The sequence below is a fragment of the Canis lupus genome, chromosome 28 (assembly GCF_003254725.2).
Source record: "Canis lupus dingo isolate Sandy chromosome 28, ASM325472v2, whole genome shotgun sequence".
NCBI classification, from domain to species: Eukaryota; Metazoa; Chordata; class Mammalia; order Carnivora; family Canidae; genus Canis; species Canis lupus.
This window is the reverse complement of record NC_064270.1, coordinates 7539330-7564834: the sequence shown is the minus strand read 5'-3', so window position 1 is coordinate 7564834 and position 25505 is coordinate 7539330. Positions and strand designations below refer to the sequence as shown.

Below are 25505 nucleotides of genomic sequence, written 5' to 3'. Positions count from 1 at the left end.
TGCCTGACCTACTCATGCACACCTGGATGCAGCTTCTGCTCCAGAGCCAGGACAAGATGGCCCAGTATGATCCAGAATTATCAATACATAATGACTAAGTCACCTCTGCTTGCCAATAAGCACATGATGATATTAAAACTTCAGTGTTACAAAGGTAATAATACCTACCATTTATTGGGCATTTCCAATGTCAAGCAGTTTATAGAGTCTAACTCATTAATTCTCTGAATAGCAAAAATATACCAGTATTATTCTACCCATTTCAGTAAAAAAACAAAAAAACAAAAAAAAAACAACTAGAGCTTAGAGAGAACCACTTGCTCAATGTTGCACAACCAGCAGGCGGCAGAGCCAGAATTTGAACATGCACAGCCAAACTCAGAGCTGAGCTCTCGTCTGCGTGCTCTAGACTCTCCCTAGCAGACATGAAAGTTAATGGCGTGGGTTTGTAATGAACTTCAGACCTGTTGGTAAATTCAGGGACATGAATCCTAGTATAAGAACTAGACTTCTCATTCGTGTTTTCCTGGAAAAGCCTTCTTACCCACTCATCCTGAGTGCTTTATAAGATGTGCTTTTCTTCCTTGATCCCCACCATCCAGTGTCCACAGTCTCTGGTGGCCTCCCAGTAGCCCAACAGCCTCCTTCCATCTGAACCACCTGGCGCCACTAGGCAATGGAGAAGACTCAGAGTCCTGCATCATCCTAACCATATGAAACACTGAACAACCCCTAGATCCCCTTCTCAGAGTCCTGCATCATCCTAACCATATGAAACACTGAACAACCCCTAGATCCCCTTCTCATTTTTATTACTTAATAAATTCAATTTCTGGTTACTGTCTCAGTCCTATCTGCTGCTTTCTTTTCCTTTCCACCCCTAACTGGGTAGATATCCCTCTCCTAAATTGAACACCAATAAAAAATAAATTTATTAAAAAAAAAGAAAAAGATATCCCTCTCCTGTTCTGTTCTCAAGTTCAGTCCTGAGACATCTATTCTTCCCTAAGCCAGAGGTTTCAAACTACAATGCCAAGAGCTGGCAGAGTCTGAAGAAGGGCCCAGGGCAGGCCAGCTGCAGAGCTCACAACCAAAGAAGGCATCTTCTCCACCAGAAATGCCCCAGGAAAGACGGTTCTGATTCTCCCTAGATGTGGCCAGGAGAAGCCCAGAACAGTCCCTGCACCCATTCTGGGGGAAGGAAGCAGACAGCAGGACTAGGAACAGTGTGGGGTAGCATTTTAGTAACCCTCTGCCCGGGTCAGCAGACAACCTGCAGACCCAAAATCCAGACATGGAAGTTCAAAACTTCACGGGCCCCACCCATGTCAGCTGAGCCAAAGCCACAGAACCAGAGTGATGTTAGCCCACAGCTGGAGTAAAGTGATAGTTTGGGGGAATCAAAGGCTCAGAAAGAATGACATGATCAGACCTTAGTGAAATGTCTACAGTCAGGCAGTAGGGGTGTATCCTATCCCCTGTGGCCACAGTGCACCAGCCATGGGCCTATGAATGCTTCTCTACCCCCCACTTCCCAAACCCTCAAGGAGACCAGCCCTTCAATGATGGTGACTCTAAGGTCCTTTCCAAGATTCCTTTGTTTCATCTCTAGTCATTTTCCTACTGCACTCTTATGAATAATTTGGTCTTTTCTACCACCCTAATCCTCCCCCTGGGTCTTGGTTCCATTTGGAGGGGTAGGGCAGACCCTCAAGGTCCTCCAGAACCTTAGGGGGCACCAGATCTTTCATGCTCTCCACAGTCAACAACATCTACAATACAGACAAATACTTGGTAATAGTGGCCACAACTCTGATGCATTGTCTTCCTCACAAAGGCTCTTTCTCTACCCTGCCAAGCATGACAAGAAAAAGGACAGAAGAAGATGAAAGGAGAACAACCCAACCTGCCATTCACTCAACAACCTAACAACTACTTAAATGTTAAGTGCCTCAATCCTTCCAAAAGTGCCCAACATGGTGCTTGGCACATAATAAATACATAATATATGCATTGAATTGTATTAAAATTTACATGTTAAATTTCTATCTTTAAAGTTCCCAGAACCTAAGGAGTGCCAACAAAGCAAACACACTGAATGCACATTTATACATCCATACCAGAAACTTATAAAGAGCATGAACCACACTGTGACAAATTCAGTGTAATGGCCCAGAAATAAATGTAGAAGCTTTGATGGCAAAGCTCATCAGTAATCCACAGACCTAATGGGCCTCTCCTTCATGACTTCTTCCAGCTCACCATGAAGGCTGGATCCCTGAAGATTTCATTCTAAGGCCAAACTCAAGTAGGTCAGATATAGGTAGCTCTCCTTTCAGGAAGGCTCTCCTTGTTTATAATCCAAGGACAAACCTAGGGTCAGACCTAGTGACAGAGCCAAATCCAAAGTCTAGGATGGAAAAGAGGGAGAGGAACACACACTAAATCCAGTGAAGCCAGACCAAAAGAACAATGACAATTTAAATATGCATGAGTGCCTTCATATATATGTTTACAAACATACAAACACACACACAGATACACACATATATATATGTCTCCATACTTTTTCTTTAAGGGCAGAGAGTGAGTGAATCCCAGCATTCTGTAAGTTTACTTTGACAACTGTAAGAAATAGACAGAAATGAAAATTGACCACATGTTTGTGATTAAGTTTTTGCAACTCAACATTTAGTTGACTTAATCATATATTTTTGAATGCTTACTACATTCCCATTCTAGGATAGAGACATAAAGATAAATGTAACATTATCTTTGCCTTTGAAAATCTTACAACTTGGTAAACTATTGCTTCCATTTCTCTGACTTCCATTTGCAGTCTTTTGACCATACAGTTTACAGAGGCCTAGAAAAAGAAATTTGGTATCACTATTCATCTTCATTACTGCTAAACCAGCCATGGAAAGTTAAAGTGAGAAAATAAAGGATAATAACAATCATTTCTTGAATCACTTACGAGGTGCCAGCCACTATGCTGAGTGCTTTACCACATATTATCCCCTTCACGTATAACCATGTGAAGTGGGCACTCCTACTCCTCAGCTTTACAGATGGGGGAACAGAGGTGAAGGAGATGAAAAGTTTGCTCAATCATGCAGCTAATAAGTGGTACAGCTGGGATCTGGACCTAGATCCATCTGACACCAGAGAAGCCAACTCTTAACTACTATGCTGCATTATCACCCAGGGTGACATATTGGCTGTTGGGGGCATCTCATAGATCATGTCTTATTTGACTCTGGAATGTAACCCCAACAATAGAATAAAGAAAGTATGGATGAAATATGGAAGAAAGTTTGGGTGCTGAAGCAAGTACACGAATGTCAGGAAGGACTGCAATTCCAACCAATTAAGAAAGAGTCTAGAAGACCTCCTAGATTAAGTAGTAACTAGAAGATGAGGTGGGTAGATGGAAGATGAAGAACTTGGCTGGGAAAGGGAGTGACAATTCCAGTATGCGAACATACATGGCTGGAGCAGAGAAAATGAGAGATTACATCGGAAGGGAAAGGTGGGCAAACTGAACTAAGGAATCTTTCCTGCAGACCACATGGAACCTTTGGAAGATCACGAGCAGGAAAATGGCACACAGGAAGCTGAGGAGGCAACTGAATTTGTGTGTGTTGGGGGTTGGGGTGGACAATGACAGGAGAGGCCAATGCCAGAGCCAGATAAACTCTGATGCGAAATGACAGGATGGGGTAAGAAGGGATAAGAAGACCTGAACAACCTCCACAGACACTTTCTATCAAATCTGAGCTGCAGCACAGAGAAGGGCATGAATAAAGGAAAGGAGGATGGAGGCTGGGAGGGAGGGAGGAAGAAGAAAGGAGGCTTTAGTTGGATTTAGAGGCTTACTGTGTGAGGATGAAAGTCAAAAAGGAGACAAAGATGACTGACTCCAAGTTCAAATCAGCATGAGGTTCCTATGTGGCTCAGGTGGTTGAGGCTCTGACTCTTGGTTTCGGCTGGGGACATGATCTCAGGATCCTGCGATTGAGCCCTGTGTGGAGCCCCGTGACTGACTGACCAGCTCCCTGCTCAGCAGAAAGTCTGTTGCTTCTCTCTCTCTCTCTCTCTCTCTGCCCCACCCCACCCCCCAGCTCCCTCTGGTTCCCTCTTCTCTAAAATAAATAAATAAATCTTTAAGCTCAAGTCTGTGCATCTTGAACAATGCTGGTTTTTTTTTTTAATGCTGCTGTTCTTTAAAGTCTTTTTTTTAATTTTTTAATTTTTTTTTAATTTTTATTTATTTATGATAGTCACACACAGAGAGAGAGAGGCAGAGACACAGGCAGAGGGAGAAGCAGGCTCCATGCACCGGGAGCCCGACGTGGGATTTGATCCCAGGTCTCCAGGATCGCGCCCTGGGCCAAAGGCAGGCGCCAAACCGCTGCGCCACCCAGGGATCCCTAATGCTGTTGTTCTTAACAGAAAAAAACAAAGAAAGGGAAACCAGGTTTCCTGGTTGGGGCTTGTGTTGGGGGATTGGGCGGCAGAAGCAGAGATGAGTTTTGTGTTTGTGTGCTTCAGCCTAACACAATAGAATCATCATTTGTGAATATTCCACATAAGCCTGAAACCTGGGAGAGGTATTTTTTTATAAATTTATTTTTTATTGGTGTTCAATTTGCCAACATATAGAATAACACCCAGTGCTCATCCCATCAAGTGCCCTCCTCAGTGCCCGTCACCCAGTCACCCCCCCCCCACCTCCCCTTCCACCACCCCTAGTTCATTTCCCAGAGTTAGGAGTCTCTCATGTTCTGTTCTGGGAGAGGTATTGAGGCTGGACTACAAATCTGGGAGTCATCTACTTCAAGAGGATCAAACTCTTCTCTGTGCCTAAAGAAAAAAGAAAAAAGAAAAAGAATCTGCAGCCTTTCTGATTATCCCCCTACTTTCAAAGTGAGGTGGACTCTGAGGGTAGAAGTAGTTGGGCCACTGTCAGTCATTGTCCACTGACAAGTTTTTAATTTGGCACTTGGCACATTAACTCATTTTATTCTCATCCACACTGTCCTGTGAAGAAGGCATTATTTCTCCATTTCACAAGGTTCTGAGTAGTTGATTAGATTGTACAAGGTCATACAGTTTGTACATCAGCAAAACTAGGATTAAAAGTCAAATGGGATTCCCAAATCCAGAGGTGCCTGTTGTTGCAGTCACAGAGCTGGGTCAGTGGCATTAACTCATTGGTTTACTCAAAGGTCAAGGTCAGAATAGTCCTCTGAACCATTAGCCACCAAGCACAAACTCACCTCAAGACCCTGGAATGGGGATGCCAGTTTTTCAGCTTATGATGGTAGGCCATAAATATCCAAAAGCTCCTGGAAAATTCTTCTATTTTGGCCCTGGTAAGAGAGCCATGGCCCATTCAACCCCTCAGATCTGAATACAACAGTGTTAGCAGAAATGGCTTACCTTTGATAGTGATAGCAAAGATTTACAGAAGTCCTAAGTAAGTTAAACAAAAGTGTCATTCAAAACACAAATTTATTAAAAACCCATTTATGAAATCAAACATTCACAATTTCCCTTGGGACACTGACCAAGAAGATTCTCAGGTAGTAAAGTGGCTCTGAAGCCATTTACTGAGAGGTGTGTAAATAATTTTTTTTTATACATATATATAGCATGTGAGAACTGAGACTCTTTTATGTTAATTAAAAATACCAAGTTTAATTCTGTAACACATACTTCACTCAAAGACAATCATTCTGCAAAATAGAGCCGCCAATAATTGGACCCTTCTACAGCCTGGCACCTTTCTTTCCCCTTGGGAAGGAGCCGTCTCCTAGAAATGCAGACAGCTCGTCCCCAGACACAGGGAGTCGTCACCAGCCTCTAATAACTGCTTGTCTTGCCAGGAAGACGGGCAAGCCAGGGCAAGCCCATGGCCTGCAGCATCTGTGTCCAATTCACTCTCCTCAATAAGCAAACCTTCTTCTACCCTGAGAGCGGGGCAGATATCAGGCTGAACCATTTCATAAGCTCCAACCCAACAGAGGTCCATCTGGGATGCCACCCACCAGGCATGGCTTATGAAAGGTTTCTATTGCAAAAGAACCCTTCACTCCAGCCCTTCCATGTTTCTCATCGTCCATGGCTGTGCAAACCTCCCCCCTTAAACACTCCCTCCCAGGCAGCCAGCACCCCATCCAGCATCAGCTACTTGGGTCCCGCAAACGCTGTTCCAAATGGATCTGTCCAGGAGTCCTGCTTCCATGGTGGGAACTGGCAGGGAGTTTAAAAACCTAACTCTGAAGTCGTGAAAAATTACTCTTGACAGTTTCTGAATGAGCAGCATTGTCTTTGGAAGCAGAGTTGGATTCATTCATTCATCAAACAATGAACTACGGCTTTTTCCTAGGGTGTCAAGATGTTTGTTTGCTTTGTTGCTGCTGTTTGTTTTTGTTAGCTTCTACACTCAAACAGGATTTGGTTTTGCACAGCAGATTCTCCAAATGCAAGAAATTTTAAGATTTTTATGATTTCGTTGCTAACTGCAGCCTTTCATGAATAACTCTGGCCACCTAGTGGCTAGGTAAATCTACATGATAGTAGCCTCATTTGAGGTATAAAAGCTAAAGACCAAACTTAGTAGGTTCATTCTCTGAGGAGAAAGAGTAGTCAGTTCACAGAAATGACCGTCCTTCTTTGCCAGTGTAAGCCAGGCTATAGGTACACCTATCTAGCTAAATAGAACCACATGAACTTCTTGGCATAATAGATTAAAGATGAGTTTTTCTTGTTACTTAGGACATTACAGAAATCTCTTTTCTGACTTTTTCATACATATTCTTAAAGACAAAGACAGTGTCTCTGGAGTGCATAGCACTCAGTAGCAGTAATTCCCATTCTACAGAAGAGGAAACTAAGGCTCAGAGCTAGCCTAACAGCTAGTATGTGGCAGTGTCAAGACTCAAATACAGGGACGCCTAGGTGGCTCGGCAGTTGGGCGTCTGCCTTCAGTTCAGGGCATGATCCCAGGATCTGGGATCGAGTCCTGCGTCGGGCTCCTTGTGGGGAGCCTGCTTTCTCCCTCTGCCTGTGTCTCTGCCTCTCTCTCTCTCTGTGCCTCTCATAAATAAATAAAATCCTTAAAAAAAAAAAAAAAGACTCAAATATATGCCAGCAGCCAACTCTCACTGATTTCCTTCCCTCTCTGAGTCTTGATCCAGTAAAGACACTGAGCTCAGACAATCCTAACCATATCCCATGGGCTCTGTAACAACTTACCCTGTTTTATCATTCTCTCCATTAACCTCAAACTTCTCACCTATATTAAGGGAAGGATGTAGCTCAGTGTTGGGGTGGGGGGGGGAGTAAAAGATATTTACAAGCAATTGAGGGTCTGTTTCTATACATAGGCAAATACGTGTGTACATTACCATTTACTGAGTACCTACTAGCTAAAGGGCATCCTATGACCTAGCATAGAGAAGGTATTCAATTAATGTTCAGTGAACAGAAGTCTGAATAAATTCATAAGCAAAATTTTAAAAATAATAATGAACTTTCTGCATTTGTATCTTTGAGGGGAGTCCCAGCCACTGCTAACCAGCTCCATGATCCTGAAGGAAATGTTCTCTCTGGCACCAATCCACTCATCTGCAAATGAGAAGCCAGTCTAAGGGGACGATTTGGCCCTTCCTCTCCAAGCAGCATGAGAATCCATAATGCTTGTTCGTGAATTTCTTAGAGAGGCCTCAGGAAGGGGCCCCTCTATGTCTGTTAGTTAGCTCTGCCATTCCTTAGCAGTCCTGAGCTCAATAAATACCTGATGATGGCCACTATGTAAGCAGACTAGACTGCAGAGTTAGCCAAAAGAGTTGAGTTTCCTAGAAAGTGAGTTTCTGTCAAATGAACCCCATTTTTCTCCTGGTTTACATTGTCCAAAATTAATTTTTCTTGGGCTGCCAGAAAATAATAGCTCCAAGATATAATAAAAGCATTCTCAGAAAATCAGCAATCAAAACAAAAGCACACAGATTTCCATTTCTAGCAATACAGTCGCCTAGCTATCCTGAAACACTATGGTGACGGGAAAAAAAAGTTGAAAATGCTAAACAAAAGAGGCACCTGCGTGGTTCAGTTGGTTGTGTCTGACTCTTGATTTTGGCTCAGGTCATGATCTCAGGGTTGTGAGATTGAGGCTCAGGGCTGAGATCCACGCTGGGCATAAAGTCTGCTTAAGATTCTCTCTCTCTCTCTCTCTCTCTCTCTCTCCCTACTCTCCACCTCTCCCCCCTATGAATAAATAAAATGCTAAACAAAACATAGAAAGCCCTCCTTTATTTTTTTTTTAAGATTTTACTTATTTATTCATGAGAGACACAAAGAGAGAGAGAGGCAGAGACACAGGCAGAGGGAGAAGCAGGTTCCATGCAGGGAGACTGATAAGCTAGATGCTTAACCGCTGAGCCACCCAGGCATCCCCAAAGCCCTCCTTTAAATAAGCAAACAAGTTTCCAAGAAAATAACAGTATTTTACCTTCCTGAGGCCACAGTTGAAGCAGGAGGCCAGAGTTAAGTGACTGCCTCCACTGGGGGCATCTATGGATCTGCAGGTATCTCATGTAGAGTGAAGGGCCAGACTAGCCTGCAGAAAGCCAGGACTCAAGTAGCCTATGCCCTGAGAAAAAGGTAAACTAGAAGAAAATCCACCCAGCAGTGGCAAACAACAAAGAAAATGGTCTGGCACAGCCCTGGCTCTGGGTGAAACAAGAAAAAAACTAAAATTAAAATTTCCCTGAGATTATATAACCACAAATTTGACCACATACAGAGATTTGGGGCCATAAATTTTGGTATCTACATTGTGCCAAAAAAAGGCAAGGAAAATTTCATTTAAAATAAAAAGTTGGGATGCCTGGGTGGCTCAGCAGTTAAGTGTCTGCCTTTGCCCCAGGGCGCGATCCTCGAGTCCCGGGATCAAGTCCCACATCAGGCTCCCTGTATGGAGCCTGCTTGTCTCTCTGCCTATGTCTCTGCCTCTCTCTCTCTCTGTGTCTCTTATGAATAAATAAGTAAAATCTTTAAAAATAAAATAAATAAAAGTGTCAGCAAATGAATTCACAATCAAAAATTACACAAAAGGAAATAAGACACCAAGAGTGGAAATCAGCAGAAACAACCAATAAAAGAACTTGATTCATAAAGACTTCAGGTATTAGAATTACTGGAAACAAAACATAAAATAAGAATGTTTAATATGTTTTTAAGAAATAGAAAGAATCAAAAACACAAATAAAAACTCATCTAAAAACAAACCAACTATAACTTCTTGAAATTAAAATATTTAAATTTAAATTTAAAATTCAATGCAAGGGTTAAGCCACAGATTTAAAAAAAAAAATCACAACTAAAGAAACCAAATAGGTCTGAAGAAATTTAACAGAAGACAACACATAAAGAAAGCCAAATATATGAAAAAGAGGGTAAGTAAACAAAAAGTTAGTGAGAAGGTCCCACAGATACTTAATTGGTACTCCAGAAGACAGTAAAAGAGAATGTTGAGAATTTTCCCAAATTGATCTGATTCCAATCTCTTATTCAGGAATTCCAATGCATTCAAAGCAGTGAATTCTAGACCAAGAAAGGATGTTTAAAATAGCTAGAGTGAATGGGTGACGGGCACTGGGGGTTATTCTGTATGTTGGTAAATTGAACACCAATAAAAAATAAATTAAAATAAAATAAAATAATAAAATAAAATAAAATAAAATAAATTACAGAAATAAAAATAAATAAATAAATAAATAAAGTAGCTAGAGAGGGGATCCCTGGGTGGCTCAGCGGTTTGGCGCCAGCCTTTGGGCCCAGGTTGCAATCCTGGAGTCCCGGGATGGAGTCCCACATCGGGCTCCCAGCATGGAGCCTGCTTCTCCCCATGCCTGTGTCTCTGCCTCTGTGTGTGTGTGTGTGTCTATCATAAATAAAAAATAAATAAATAAATAAATAAATCTTTTAAATAAATAAATAAATAAATAAAGTAGCTAGAGAGCAAAGATGGACTCCTTCAGAGGAATTAAAATTAAAATTAAGCTTAGCGAACACTTCTCAATGACAGGAGTCAGTAGACAGTGGGATAAGACCTTCAAAGTGCTGAGAGAAAATAACTTTCAACCTAAAATTATGGACTTAGAGAAATTATCTTTCATGAATGAGAGTAAAGGTACTTTTAGGTAAACAAAAACAGAAAATTCACCAAAAGACTCTCACTAGACGTGCTTCTTAAAGAACATACTCCTAAAAGGAATATGGCCCAGAGGAATAGCTGAGCTATAGGAAGAGGGATGAAACACATGGTATACATGTAACTAAATAATTCTGACTATAGAATCACTACTAAAAAGCTTAATAAGAAGAATGTCACTTTCCAAAAATATAGCAGTACTCCACTCTGATATTTCTGAGTAATATTCATTCTTAAAATAAACCAAAGTGAAAACACAGATTTAACAAATATTTTTACCCCTTTCCACGTCTTTCCTCAAGCCTCCTTGCCTCTGCTTTTTTCTACCTTTGGGTACATAAAGTTAAAAGCTGTATTGGCCAAACCTACCTAAAGATAAAAGCAGTTATCAGAGTGTCAAACACCATAAAAAGATGATTCAGGAAATCTTTGGTGACCGAATAAGAGCACATTGGGCAGACTGCCGAGGTTGGAAGTGAGACACAGGAAGGGGTGAGGGACAAGTCAGTTATGGGTGAGATGAGACGTGGGGCCAGGTCACCAGAGGACAAGGACAAGCTCAGGGGTCCAGGGGTACCTTGGAGCTCTTAGAAGTCTCTACTCTAAGCCTGGAGGTAATCCTTCCAGAGTAAACCAGGATTTACTTAGCAGAAATTCCAACTTCAGGAATCCGTGAATTGTGTGCAATCCCAAAGAATTAATATTTTTCTCTTTTAAGACTTATTTCTTCAAGGTATCTTAAGCTGACACTTTGTGAGTGCTGATTCCATACCAGGCACAGAGCACTTTAGATTGTTGTTTACTCTTCAAACGAACCTTATGAGGAGATTACTATTTTTATTGTCCCAAGGAAACCAAAGTTTAGGGAAGTTAAGTAATTTGCCCAAGGTAGTAGAGCTAGTAGGGGATCAAGTCAGGACCTGAACCCAAGTTAGTCTGACTTCAGAGCTCATACTATCCATCACTATCTTTTTCTGCCTCCCTTAGCTCTTTTTACTATAATAAGACCCTATTTATATTTTTTCAAGGTATAGACCACCACGTGATAATAAAGCAACTGTGTGTGTATATATATCTAATTTATATTATTGTGTACATTTTACATGTTAATGATGAAAATTAACTACATTATATATGTACATATGACTTGATTTATTTTCTTTAATTTAATAGAAGGCAAGGACTTAAGTCTTTCATCAACTCAGGGACCCACAGTCTGGGGCATCACTATTTGAGAACACTCTATGTCTTATTCATCTTTGTGTTCTCCATCTTTAGCACACAGTAAGTGCTTTATAAATGTCTGACTTTCTCAATAGCCTAAACAGTTCCATGCTTTTGGGTGAAGACTGCTTGGAAGTTTAAGAGGTGTTAGAGTATACTAGTAAGGTAAGGATTAAAAAGACAATAACAGGGCAGCCCGGGTGGCTCAGCAGTTTAGCGCCGCCTTCAGCCCAGGGCCTGATCCTGGAGACCCGGGATCGAGTCCCACATCAGGCTCCCTGCATGGAGCCTGCTTCTCCCTCTGCCTGTGTCTCTGCCTCTCTCTCTCTCTCTCTCTGTGTGTCTCATGAATAAATAATAAAATCTTAAAAAATATATAATAATAATAAAATTTAAAAAAAAAAGACAATAACAGCTTTCCAAAACATGGTCCAAAAAGCTCTGACAGCGTCAGGAGAAATGGATTCCTCTTCCAGTTCTGTCATTAGCTATGTAGCTATTTCACTTCCCTGCAGTGGTATAAATACTACAACATAAACATTTAACAACAATAAAACATGGCCCTGATTTGTACCACTTGCCAATTTCCATGGTATAAAATCTCCCACCATGGCTGATTTCCAGGTAACATGCCATTACTCGGTCACTGACACCACTTTGAACACAGACATGCAGTAGCACATCATTTTCCAGTATTTCCACCCTTCACATACAACACACACAACTCCAAGAGCTTCAATTATAGTAAAATACAATAACTAGTAGGTGATGAGTTTTGAGTATTTATGACCTTGGTTTACTTATTTAATACATAATTTATTGCATTATAATTTAGTTATGCTTATATAATTTTATTTTTTAAATGGCTGTACCACATTATGAAATTCCTGAAAATGTAACAATACCGAGTCACAAGCTGGCTCCCTAGATCTTATCTGTCTCATCTACAAAATTCTAAGAATCATGCAAAACTTTAAGACTGAGGATTTGTGTAAAGATTAAAACTACAGAAGTATTTATCACATTGTTGTTTATAAAATCATAAACTATAAATACATTAAGCCTCTGACAATAGATCAACTAATAACAACAGTAATGTTCACCAAACACTTACCGTGTGCCTGGTGCCACAGTCACCTCCTTCCTACTTTCCAGTTAGCAAACTCACCAACTGACCATCGATCTTTCTAGAAAACATCCTGCCAGGAGCGAGCTGAACATCTGGCCTAGTTGGCCCCTTTCCAGTACTCTGTAGTCTGTTCCTACGAGTGAGGCTGTGTTCTTCAAAAGTAAGGGATGTTTGTCCCTAACCTTGTCTGAGCCCACTGTACTTGTTACAGTGTGTGCTCTAGTTAACTATTACACACTACAAAGAAATGAGCGTGATAAGAGGGAGTTACTGTTTCTCTAAATCTCATTTCAATGCTTTGGAAAGATGGCTTGAGACAAAAACGCTTTCAAATTGGGTGTGAGGAAAAAAACTCAAAAAATGGGGGAAATCATAAATATAAGAGAGAGTGCATTCAAGGTACACACTTATACTAAAAAATATTCTTTGCTGTTTGTCTGAAATTTGAATTTAACTGAGTGTCGGGTGTTTCGATGGCCACTCTACTTGTGGCGCCTCTACATACTCCTTATCCTAAGCACCCCAAACATCAGCTTCACCCATAGGAAACTATTTTATACTTACAGTAACCTTTGTGTCCCTACAGACCTCTGTCTGCCAGCAGAAAGAAAAATCGCTCTCCTCCTCTAGGACAAAGGTTGGGCCTCTTCTAGCGCGCAGTGAGGAGCTTCCCTAGAAGGTGGCCTGAGCAGCTGGCTCAGTGGGAGCCAGAGGTCCACATGAGATCCACAACATTCCTAGTGCTTGAGACAGTGAGAAGGCAAGGCATGGCCCAGAAGACAACCCTCGCCTACTTGACACTTTTGGCCAGGAGTAGCCTAGCTCTTAAGTAGGCCTGGGAAGCCAACCAAAATTTCCCACAAGACACCCCATCCCCACCCCATGCTCTTCCCATACATCCAAATCCTTTTGAAATCCCTACTCCTGGATTAAACAACCCATCTTCAACTGCAAGTGAAGTCATGTATATATCCTTCAAATGAGTCCAAATTCCACTTAAACAGAAAAAGCCTTTCCCAGTCACGTCTGCCCAAAATAGAAGGGGAGACATTGTCTAAAGGCGCTAGAGCATTGCACAGAACACACGTGTGTAAACTTTCCCCTTGTCTTAGGGACTATATATTTGGATGACACATTTTGACACCCCCATGAAAGGTGGGGTTGCTACTGCAGTGAGGAAATTGCCTATGATTAGGGGAATATGTGGAAGGACAGGAATGTCTCTTTGGAGCACCTCACACGTGGTAATAGCTGTCATGAAAATGACCCCAATTTTGCCTCTTCTCACTGGGGAACAAGAGAGGAATTTACTTCCCTGTCTTTGAAAGGGGTATCCTTGGTGTGAGTTTTAGATGTAGCGGATTTCTAACTTTTAGGAAAACCTATAGGTTTAGGCAGAGGCGGCATGAAGGCCCACAGCTGGAAACCAAAATCTTGGATTCTGGTGATTGGGAGTTTAACAATGATGCTATTTGAGAGTGGAAAAACTGGAAAGGGTCATGATTGGATTGCTAAAATGAATGAGGTGCCTCACCTGTAGAATTCTCTGTTGCCACTAAACAAGACACTGAAGACTAATGATGTAGAAGATAATCGATACATAATTAGGTGAAAAGTTGTGAAACATGTGCAATAATAATTCACCAAAATGCGGAGCGTGGTAATCTCTGAGTGATAGAATTACTTCTTTTTCACTAATACTCATTTACTTTTTTTTTAACAATTGAAAAAAAGAAAAACTCATTCTATACATATAAAAAACCTTTAAGCACTTCAGAAGCAAAAATCTGTGCTTTTAATTCAGGAAAAAAAAAAAAAAAACAAGGAACCAAAATCTATTAAAATCAAACCATGGAAGGAAATTCGACAGGGCTTCAAACCATTCTCTACATCACAGAAATAACATTTGTGAAACTTTAGATTTATAGACTTCCCATGAAGCCAATAAGGGTATATGTGAGCTACAAAGATCACAATGATAACACAGAGAACAGTTAGCAGTTCCAGAACTCTTCCTTACTCTGCACCAGGCATCAGGCTTAACATTGCATTATCTCAGTTTCTTAGCAACCCTACAAAGTAGATAGTATCATTATCCCCAGTGTTCAAGGTTCAGGATGTAAAGTGCCTTGCCTAAGGACCCACAGCAAGCAAACAGATGACCCTGACCCTTCGCCCTGCGTCTGAGCAAATACTGGCCTCAGTTTCCACGTGCCGCACCTCTGAGTGTCTCTAACAAATGATGTCTCTCAGGCATAATTAGGCCAGCATTCTGAACTGTCAACGAGATCTTTTTCCTATTTTGATTGTCAGAAAGAAAGAAAGAAAGAAAGAAAGAAAGAAAGAAAGAAAGAAAGAAAGAAAGAAAGAAAGAAAGAAAGAAAGAAAAGAAAAGAAAAAGAAAGAAAAGAAAAGAAAAAAGAAAGAAAAAAGAAAAGAAAAGAAAAGAAAAGAAAAGAAAAGAAAAGAAAAGAAAAGAAAAGAAAAGAAAAGAAAAGAAAAAGAAACTCTAAAGGCACCAAGAATCCGTGTACTTTCTTCAGCAGTTCTGGGGGTGGGGGGAGTTAACCCAGGTCTATAGTCCTGGGCACTAGAACGAATGCCAGCAAGCATCAAAAAAAAAGGTAGTCTGGTCAACCAGCTGGTTATCTGTAGAATAGCCAGTTGGCTCAAGGACTGAACTAGATTGCTTTCCTAAATGTTCTAATTGGATGCCTGACTTCAGTTCCCTCCTTCTATCCCCTACTCCTACTCCTGCACCAACCCCCTCACCCAGGGAGGAAGAAAACCAAGGTGGGTCTATAATAAATACAGTCTGCACAACAGGGCAGAGAATGAAGACTAACGACCAGGTGTTTCTCTACACAACAAACAATCTTTTGATGTTTGTTTTTCTTTTGTTTTGCTATTCTCCCTGAACTGATACTCTGTCTTATTAATTAAATAAAGCCTGGTTGGATATCTTGTCTTTGAAAACTATAGCAACATCGAAACACACCAGCCTCTATGGCAGGGTTCTACGATCTCCCTTCCCCATTTACCTAGACAGAAGGAAGACAGTCTTGACCTCTAAAGCTATAGGTATTTACCACCAAGACTATCACATACACTACTTGTTAAGACTTTTAACTAGTGAAATGGTCCCAGCAGCCCAGATCTCACTAGCAACATGGCAGTGAAGTTTATTTAGAAAGAGCATAAACAAGCCAAAGGTATGAGGAAGCTGGTGCCTTCCCCACACAGACCTCCTTGGCGTTAATCACAGAAACGGTGTGTTTCAGGAGTCTAGCTTAAAGGGAGTAAGAAAACCCGACGCTGCATTCCATAATTCTTATTCACTACTAAAGCCGTGAGGCCAGGATGTGTGTTTAAAGCCTCTTTAATTCAAAGACCTGTTATCTTTACTTGACCTTATTTCCTGTCATTGGCAAGAATCAAGCTGCTTCTATTCCCCCTAATAGCCATATAGTATAACTCTTGCTGGGAACAACTGCTGTGTGTACCTTCCTTTGTGGCAGGCCGCAATCTTGGGAAGTAATATGTCTGTTTTAAAAAGAGTCATTTACAGCCTGCTGTTTGACCTAAGGGATTCAGAAGCCCACCCTTTTCTGGCCTCATACACTGTATTTCCTTCCTGGGTTTTTCGCAGGTTTAATGCAGCACAGGTGGTGGTGTGTTTCCAAACCAGGTGTCTGAGGCTAAAGACATTTGCTGAAATATTCAGCTTGGATCTTTCTTTTTGGCTTGGAATTTAGCACTGTGAACTGCTGAGACTTGGTGATGGCTTTACTTTTTTTTTTTTTTTTTTTATTACATTTCTGACTGTCCTTTACACAGGTTTTCCTCCCTGCAGTTTACTGCTCCTTGGAGATGCTATAAAATCTTTGCAGTTTACTTACCTACACTTCTCAATGTAGTGTCGATGCCACACACACAAACTGGACACTCTCTGGTTGATTGGGTATAGGGCTGGGGCTGCAACTACTTAACATCTTAAACATGAAGACATCAGAGTTCAGAGATAGTAAGGGACACCTCCGACCCCACTCAACTCCCATCCATCCACCCCACCCCTTCCTTCCCCCACCCGGCTACCAACACTTAGCGTCACGTAGTTGACATGATAGGGAAGGCCTGAACTCTGCTTCTTTTTGACCTTGCAACGGTTGCTTCCATATAATAGAAACCCCTTCACTTCAGTGTTATGAAGACCAGAGTTGTGTTCACATTATAAGCAGTACATATTTATATATTATATGATATAAATAAAATTTCATATCTGTTTATTTGCTTGCCTAGTGTTTATGTTCCTCACAAGACTCTAAGCTCCACATGTAAGGAAACCAGGTAGATGAACCTAGCACCTTAAACACAGTAGGAGGGCAGCCTGGGGGGCTGTGGTTTAGTGCCACCTTCAGCCCAGGGTGTGATCCTGGAGACCCAGGATTGAGTCCCACGTCAGGCTCCCTGCATGGAGCCTGCTTCTGCCTCTGCCTGTGTCTCTGCCTCTCTCTCTCTCTCTCTCTGTGTGTGTGTGTGTGTGTGTGTGTGTCTCATGAATAAACAAATAATATCTTTAGGGCAGCCTGGGTGGCTCGACGGTTTAGCAACACCTTCAGCCCAGGGCATGATCCTGGGGACGTGGGATCGAGTCCCACATCAGGCTCCCTGTGTGGAGCCTGCTTTTCCCTCTGCCTGTGTCTCTTTTTTTATTTTTATTTTTTTTTTAATTTTTATTTATTTATGATAGTCACACAGAGAGAGCGAGAGAGGCAAAGACACAGGCAGAGGGAGAAACAGGCTCCATGCACCGGGAGCCCGATGTGGGACTCGATCCCGGGTCTCCAGGATAGCGCCCTGGGCCAAAGGCAGGCGCCAAACCGCTGCGCCACCCAGGGATCCCTCTGCCTGTGTCTCTGCCTCTCTTTCTCTGTCTCTGTGTGTCTCTCATGAATAAATAAATAAAATATTTTAAAAATAAATAAATAAAATATTAAAAAAAAACATGGTAGGAGCTCAGAAATTTTGTTTAAAAAGGTAAATAAGCGATTTACAGATGCTAAACAGCACCATGGGAATGAAATAACCAAAATCCAAAATGCAGAAAATTCTATAGGACAAATACCAGTTTCTTCAGCAAATACATTTTTTTAAGATTTTATTTTTTTGAGAGAGAGAGCCCACATACAAGTGGAAGGGAGGGGCAGAGGAAGAAGCAGATTCCTCCTTGGGTAGGGGCACCAATGCACGGCTCGAACCCAGGACCCTGGGATCATAACCTGAGACAAAGGGAGACATTAACTGAGCCACGAGGGACCCCCCAACAAAAACATTCCAAGACAAAAAACGTAGGGAAGAAATCTAGAGATTAAGAGATTTGAGGAACCTATGAATCAGATGTGAAATGTCAAAGTGATGAGATAGGAAAATCTCAGACTGCTTGGATGCTAGTTAATATCATTGTTATTTTCTTGTGGGTATAACAATAATATGGTGGTTGTGTTTAAGTAAGAGTACCTATCTTTTAGAAATACATACCAAAATATTTACAGCTGAGCTGATAAGATGTCAGGAATTTTTTTTTGAGAGAGAGAAAGAGTGAGTGGCAAGGGAGGGGCAGAGGGAGATGGAGAGAGAGAATCTTGAGCAGAGCCCGACTCAGGGCTCAATATCATGACCCTGAGATCAGGACTTGAGCCAAAATTAAGAGTCAGACACTTAGCTGGCGGAGCCACCCAGGTGCCCCAAGATGTCAGGAATTTTGTGTATAATCTGGGGGTGGGAGGGGTGATTGGGAGTGGAGATGAAAGAGGATTGACCTGAAGTTGATCACTGTTGAAACTGAAGGAAGTTTATCTGGGTTTGGGGGGTGTCCATGGACTATTTTGTTATTTTGTGTATGTTTGAGATTTTCTATAATAATTTAGAAGTAAGGAAGAAAGGGAGAGAAAAAGAAAAATGGAAAGGAGGGAAGATACCACCTTTACAGTCAAACCTGGATTCAAATCTTGGCTCCCTCACTTATCAGCTGTAACATTCAAGGTTACAATTTATCATCACCAGCCAGTTTCCATAACTGTGATGGGACTAAAAATAGCACCTGTCTCCTAGTAAGAATCAAATGAAATCCCATATGTAAAGTATGTCTAATAACTTAACACCCGAAGAATAAGCCAATCAAGAAACGGGCAGAAGACATGAACAGACATTTCTCCAAAGAAGACATACAAATGGCTAACAGACACATGAAAAAATGTTCATCATCACTTGGCATCAGAGAAATACAATTCAAAACCACAATGAGATACCACCTCACACCAGTTAGAATGGCTAAAAGTAACAATACAAGAAACAACAGGTGTTGGCAAGGATGCAGAGAAAGGGGAACCCCTCCTAAACTGTTGGTAGGAATGCAAGCTGGTGCAGCCACTCTGGAAGACAGTATGGAGGTTCCTCAAAAAGTTGAAAGTAGAGCTACCCTACGACCCAGCAATTGCACTACTGGGTATTCATCCCAAAGATATAGTTGCTGTGATCCGAAGGAGCACCTACACCCCAATGTTTATCAGCAGTAATGTCCATAATAGCCAAACTATGGAAAGAGCCTAGATGTCCATTGACAGATGAATGGATAAAGAAGATGTGGTGTATATATACAATAGAATACTACTCAGCCATCAAAAAAATGAAATCTTGCCATTTACAATGACATGGATTGAACTAGAGGGTATTATGCTAAGTGAAATAAGTCAATCAGAGAAAGACAATTATCCTATGATCTTCTATGTGTAATTTAAGAAACAAAACAGAAGATCATAGGGGAAGGGAGGGTAAAGCAAAACAAAATGAAAACAGAGAGGAAGGCACACCATAAAAAACTCTTAATCATAGGAAACAAACTGAGGGTCACTGGAGGGGAGGTGAATGGAGGGGATAGGGTAACTGGTGATGGACATTAAGGAAGGCACACGATATGATGAGCACTGGGTGTTCTATCAGACTGATGAATCACTGACCTCTACCTCTGAAACCAGTAATGTGTTAATTAATTGAATTTAATAAAATCAAAAATCATAAAAAGTGTGTCTAACAAATAGCATGTAATAAATGGTAATTGTCCTGAAGACCAAATGTTAAACATGTTATCCAAGTATAATTGGTGCTAAAAAAGATTACATTTTAACAACAAAAATTACTAAAATTCCAGAATCCTGAGTAGATACCATGCTAGATGTTCTATAGTCAAAACTCATTTAATCCTCATACTTAAAGTGAATCCTCTCTAAGCAAGATTTTTTAAGGTTTTATTTATTTGAGAGAACTCATGAGTGAGAACACAGGCAGGGGAGAGGGAGGAGCAGGGAGCCCTACTCAGGGACTCGATCCCAGAACCCCTGGATCATGACCTGAGCAGAATGCAGCTGCTTAACTGACTGAGCATAATCATAAAAATAGTTATTCTCACAAAAATATCAGAGGACTTCATCCATTTTCTGAAGGCTTTTAAAATATCTCATATTCAGATCATTTTCTTTTGAATCATTCTATCAACTTTCTCTCTTCCAATTAATAACTGAACAAATCCTACCAGATTCATATTTGGTAATGGCTTTGTCTGAAACCATAGGAATTCTCCAACATGACCCTTCAGCACACTTCCTGAAGTCCTGCATCTTCTCAAGATTTATTTATAGTTTTTTTGGCTAGATGCTGATATTGAGTAGGAAGGAGGGGAACAGAGGGATATTAATTTTATAAATTGTTAGTTATTAGAGAATTCTGCTCCCCTGTGCAACCTGCCAATTGTTGAGACTAGAATACTGGATCTCCAGTGACCTCCTCCTATAACTGCAAATTTCACATAAATCGTGCATAGCTGGATACTCCTGAAAAGCATTATTAGACTTGACATTTGAGTATTTCAATCCAAAATGGTTTAGGCCTAATTATCTTTCCAATTCCCCCAAATCTCTATTTCTCTTTGATTTTATGAATGTAGATGAAACAACATCCTCTTAAACCCATTCAGATGGACAAAGCTGGAAGAGCACCAGAGGCTACCAAAGGCAATGTTAAAAAGTTAAATATGTACCTTGGCCTTTTGTAGTTGTGTTAACCAAAATTCACTCCTGATGCTTAACCAGAGAATTCCTTCCAATTCAATCCATGCAAATAAAAAGTTCAGCTCTAACATACAAAGTAAAATAGGGAATGTCACCATAGGGGGCAAAATATCATTGTATTTTTTTGCCTTATCCCCTAATGCAAACATAATCTCCATTGATTATTTTAAATAATGTCATAATGCAAAAAAATCTGAGCAGTATAGGACAGGGATCAGGGGAAAGTACATAAATATGAGAGATTTTACTTCCTAAACCACATAAAACCCTGCAAAGATAAACAGCATATAGCCAACTGAGTTTATATCCATAAATGTGAAAATCTGCCTACACCAATGTTGACCAAAGTTGCCTGAGCACACGGGAATTAGGTTTGGAGCCTGTTAAACATAGATTCTCGGGATCCTCCTACAGAAATTCTAATCAATAGGTCTAGGAATAGAGCCCAAGAATTGATACCTTTTAACAAGTATCCCAGGAATCCTTATGCTCACATAAGTTTAAAAACCACTGACTTGGTCAAATTAGAACTTTATTTTTTTTAAGATTATTTATTTACTTATTCATGAGAGAGAGGCAGAGACACAGGCAGAGGGAGAAGCAGGCTCCATATGGGGAGCCTAACGTGGGACTCGATCCTGGGACTCCAGGATCACGCCCTGGGCTGAAGGTGGGCACTAAACCGCTGAGCCACCCAGAGATCCCCAAATTAGAACTTTAAAAGTGAGTATGGTTAAACAATGAACACAGGGCCTCCATCCAGCTGATCTCTGGAGTCAACATGAAAAGGAAACTGAAACAGTCTTTGACATCAGGCAGATGTTAGGTTGGATCTCGGCTTTGTTATTTACTTGCTCAAAAGCCCTTGAACAAGTAGCAAACATTACTACGCTTTTTTCTCCTTGTATGTAAAATGGGTGTAACATGGACCCACGAATTTTTACAAAACTAAATAAGGTGAGAGGACTCAGTACCGTGTATGATAGATAGCAGTCAGTGTGCTCAGTTAATTCCCTTCCTCTTTTATATCTTTAAAAACATTTTAAAGGTTTTATTTATTCATTCATGAGAGACACAGAGAGAGAGAGAGGCAGAGACATAGGCAGAGGGACAAGAAGGCTCCATGCAGGGAGCCTGATGTGGGATTTGACCCTGGGTTGCCAGGATCACACCCCGGGCCGAAGGCGGCACTAGACCACTGAGCCACCCGGGCTGCCCCCCTTCCTCTTTTATATTTTAAATGGGCCCCACAGAGAATAGTGCAGGGCAACATGAGCTCTGAGAGTTGGCATGCTTCCTACGGGTCAGGTGCCCACTGCCATATCCTCCTCTGCCAGACCCCCAACTGCTGCTTCCCATTCATCCTCCCCACTGCCCCCCGTCACGCAGGACTCCCTTGGGTGATATTAGACACACCACAGCCGTAATGTGCCAGTGAAGACAACCTGGTGACAGGTATGAAGAACCGGTCCCCTCTTCCTTCCCCACAAGGGGCTCATCCCCACACCACACTTTATTCTGTCACAGTCTCCCCTTCTGTTACGAGCAACAGCCATTACTTTCACAGGAAACCTCTAACTTTTCTTTCCCTTCTTTTGCTCAGAGACCTCAGAAAACTCTTCCTCTTACCTGCCTCCACCTCTCGCCACCTGCGTTCTATGTGGGTGCCAGAACCAAGCTTAATAGGGGCTGCCGAACAGGAGGACAGCTCTAGGAGTTCTTCCATCTGACGCACAGGAGAGCCATCTGTTCAAAAGTGAAGCTGGAACGAAGAGCCTTGCTATCCACCTGGCGAGTTCTTGAAGACACCCAAAAGTTCTCCTCAGGATCACTCCAGAAACTTGTGCCTCTTTCTTAACCTTCGAGAGAAAACTTTATCAAATACCAACACAGTCACATGCGACTTGTTTTTCATCTTTTTACTGCTGCTCTTGGAGGTGAGGGACCCTCGTCCAGGCTCACCTGGAATCACTGAGGCCCACAAATGTGAAGGCCATGATCTTCCCCCTACTCTGACGTGCTTCTTGGCACTCATTCCGGCGTACCCTTCAGAGGGAAGTGGTGAAAACCCTGTGGTTACTGGGGGCTTCTCCCCTCTTTGGTTTCTCTCTCTCTTTTCTCTCCTCCCCATCTATTGCTTTTCCCACTTCTCAATTTAGCACCGTCAGACCTGGATCCAAATTCTGACAGTCTGACTTACTTAGTGTGTGACATGGAGCATACTACTCTTCTGGGCCTCAGTGTTCTCATCTTTAAGGTGGGAGTAGTTACAGTACCAACTTCATAAGATCACTGTGAAAATGAAATATATTAATAAATTCAGAAAAGCATGTGTGTGCATGTGAGCAGGTGCATGTGTCTGTGTGTCTTGCACTTAGCATCATGGCTGGCGTAGAGTAAGCATTCAATAAATGTTAGCTGTTGCTTTTGATAGTTCCTTTGAGTCTTTTACCTACGCTAGCATGGGCTTGCCAGAAAATCTGGAGAATATTCCTGGGCTCCTCAAGTGCCAGACTCATCCTCACTACTGGAAGGAGATGTGTTCAATAAAGTCACAGCAGAGAAGGAATGAAAAGCTTTCGTGAGGTCAAGGAGCCTGTCGGATTTTTTTCAAGGGAGATTCACTTTTGTTAGGTTCTATTTTCCAAACCATGACAACTTCTTCAGGTCAGGAAACAACAGATGCCATTTAGCCTTTGAACACACTTTAATTTTTTACCGAAAGTAAAGATGTATTTTAATTTTCTAAATATAAACCAGGCATGATTATTGAGGATAATTTGGGAAAACACAGAAAGGTTCAAAGAAAATGAAAATCACCTGAAATCCCCTCCTTCCAGGGGCAAACCACTAAGAACATTGCAATCTTTTCCATATGCATATATCTCTATGTTTGTTAAAAATATACTTCTAGGGATCCCTGGGTGGCGCAGCGGTTTGGCGCCTGCCTTTGGCCCAGGGCGCGATCCTGGAGACCCGGGATCGAATCCCACATCAGGCTCCCAGTGCATGGAGCCTGCTTCTCCCTCTGCCTGTGTCTCTGCCTCTCTCTCTCTCTCTCTGTGACTATCATAAATTAAAAAAAAAAAAAAAAAAAAAAAAAAAAAAAAAAAAAAAAAAAAAAAAAAAAAAAAAAATATACTTCTACCATTTTTTAAATGTTTTTGTTATATTTTTTTGTTTTGCTTTTGTCACTTAACTTATACAGTGCATATTTCCCAGGATTAAACATTCATCAAAAATGACTATATCGTAATCCATTATGAAAATACGCCATGATTATTAACATTCTTCATTGCTTCCAATTTTATACAGTTTAAACAACCTTGAAGTGAACATTTTTATCAGAATTTTTTTTGTTCTCAATTCTGAGTATTTGGGGGAGGTATCTGGAGGGGGGCTGCCAGGGTCAGAGGGGAATGCCTTTCCTAAGACGCTCGCTCGGCAGATACTGCAAAATCTTTCAGGAAGGTTGTGCCGCTTTACAATCCCATCAGCAAAGTCAGAAGGACCTAAAGGTTTGGTTTTGTTTTGTTTTTTAGTTTCTGGGTCCTAGTGAATAACCCGGGTGGCTTGTGACCAGAGGTTGCAAAGGGCTACGCACCGGAGCGCTGGAGAGGGACGCACACTGCTTCCCGCCTGCTTGTTTGCTTCAAGAAGAGCTCAGGTGCATTAAAGAGGCACCGCGCTTCCAACAGCTCCTGTGGCCTGACACTACCCGAAATTTCTCCACCATCGTTTTAGCAAACTCCAAAGGCAGCCGCGTGCAGAACACCGTGAAAGCCTCCTCACCCAACTAACCAACTCAGCTCCTCACGTCGCCCCTGGAGCGCCAAGCCCCAGGGGAACCGCCTACTCCCGCCCGGGGGCTGCGGCCCACCGCCCCGCGGCTCCTCCCGCGGCTCCTCCCGCGGCTCCTCCCGCGGCTCCTCCCGCGGCTCCTCCCGCGGCTCCTCCCGCGGCTCCTCCCGCGGCTCCTCCCGCGGCTCCTCCCGCGGCTCCTCCCGCGGCTCCTCCCGCGGCTCCCACGACCCGTAGGCCCCGCCCCGCCCCGCCCCTGCGCCTGCGCAGACAGCAGGTGCGCCTCGCCCGGAGCAGGTGCCCGGCTCGGCTCGCAGTGTTGAATGAATGATTTGTCTTGCCTTGTCCTTCAAAGAGCTTTCTATACTGGTAACACGTGCCCGACAGGTGCTTTTTTTTTTTTTTTTTAAGATTTTATTTATTCAGGAGAGACACAGAGGCAGAGACATAGGCAGAAGGAGAAGCAGGCTCCCCTTGGGGGGCCCCATTCGGAACCCGATTTCAGGTCTTAGGGATCCCGCCCTGAGCCAAAGGCAGATGCTCAGCCACTGAGCCACCCAGGTGTCCCCAGATGCTATTCCTTTTAAGTTAGACAAAGATACTTTATTTACAAATATTTAGATTAATAGCATGATGGTACATCAAATGAAGAGTACAGCAGTCTGAGTAAGTCCTGTCACAAATCAGTAAGACCCACTGAAACTAACTCTGAGAATCTGGGTGTTGCGCCTAAACAAGCCGCTGTATTTAGTTTGATTGCTACCTTATATCCCTTATACATCTTGGAAACTTTCCCCTGTCCATGTTTACAAGTGTTATTTTGGGGTCCATAAACAGAAGAAAAATTTTAATATTGACTTATAATACAGCCAGTTATTGGATCCACCAAGCACGAGTGGAGTGTCTTGACTGGCATAGACTATTTTGTCCACTGCTGTTCACAACCTGCCGGTCATAGAAAGTTACTTGAAGCAGTGACACCAGCACCATGTATTAGCTCTACCAC

The 25505-nt window shown here is 42.0% G+C and overlaps 1 long non-coding RNA gene across 1 annotated transcript; it reads right to left on the bottom strand.

Moving 5' to 3' along the window:
- Positions 1-4717: 4717 nt before the first annotated feature.
- On the bottom strand, positions 4718-24604 carry LOC112672072 (uncharacterized). Its single transcript, XR_004810322.2, has 3 exons — positions 24303-24604; positions 22328-22557; positions 4718-4866 (listed from the first exon to the last, which is right to left on the bottom strand). It is a non-coding gene; the product is annotated as an uncharacterized LOC112672072 (long non-coding RNA).
- Between the last annotated feature and the right edge of the window lie 901 nt (positions 24605-25505).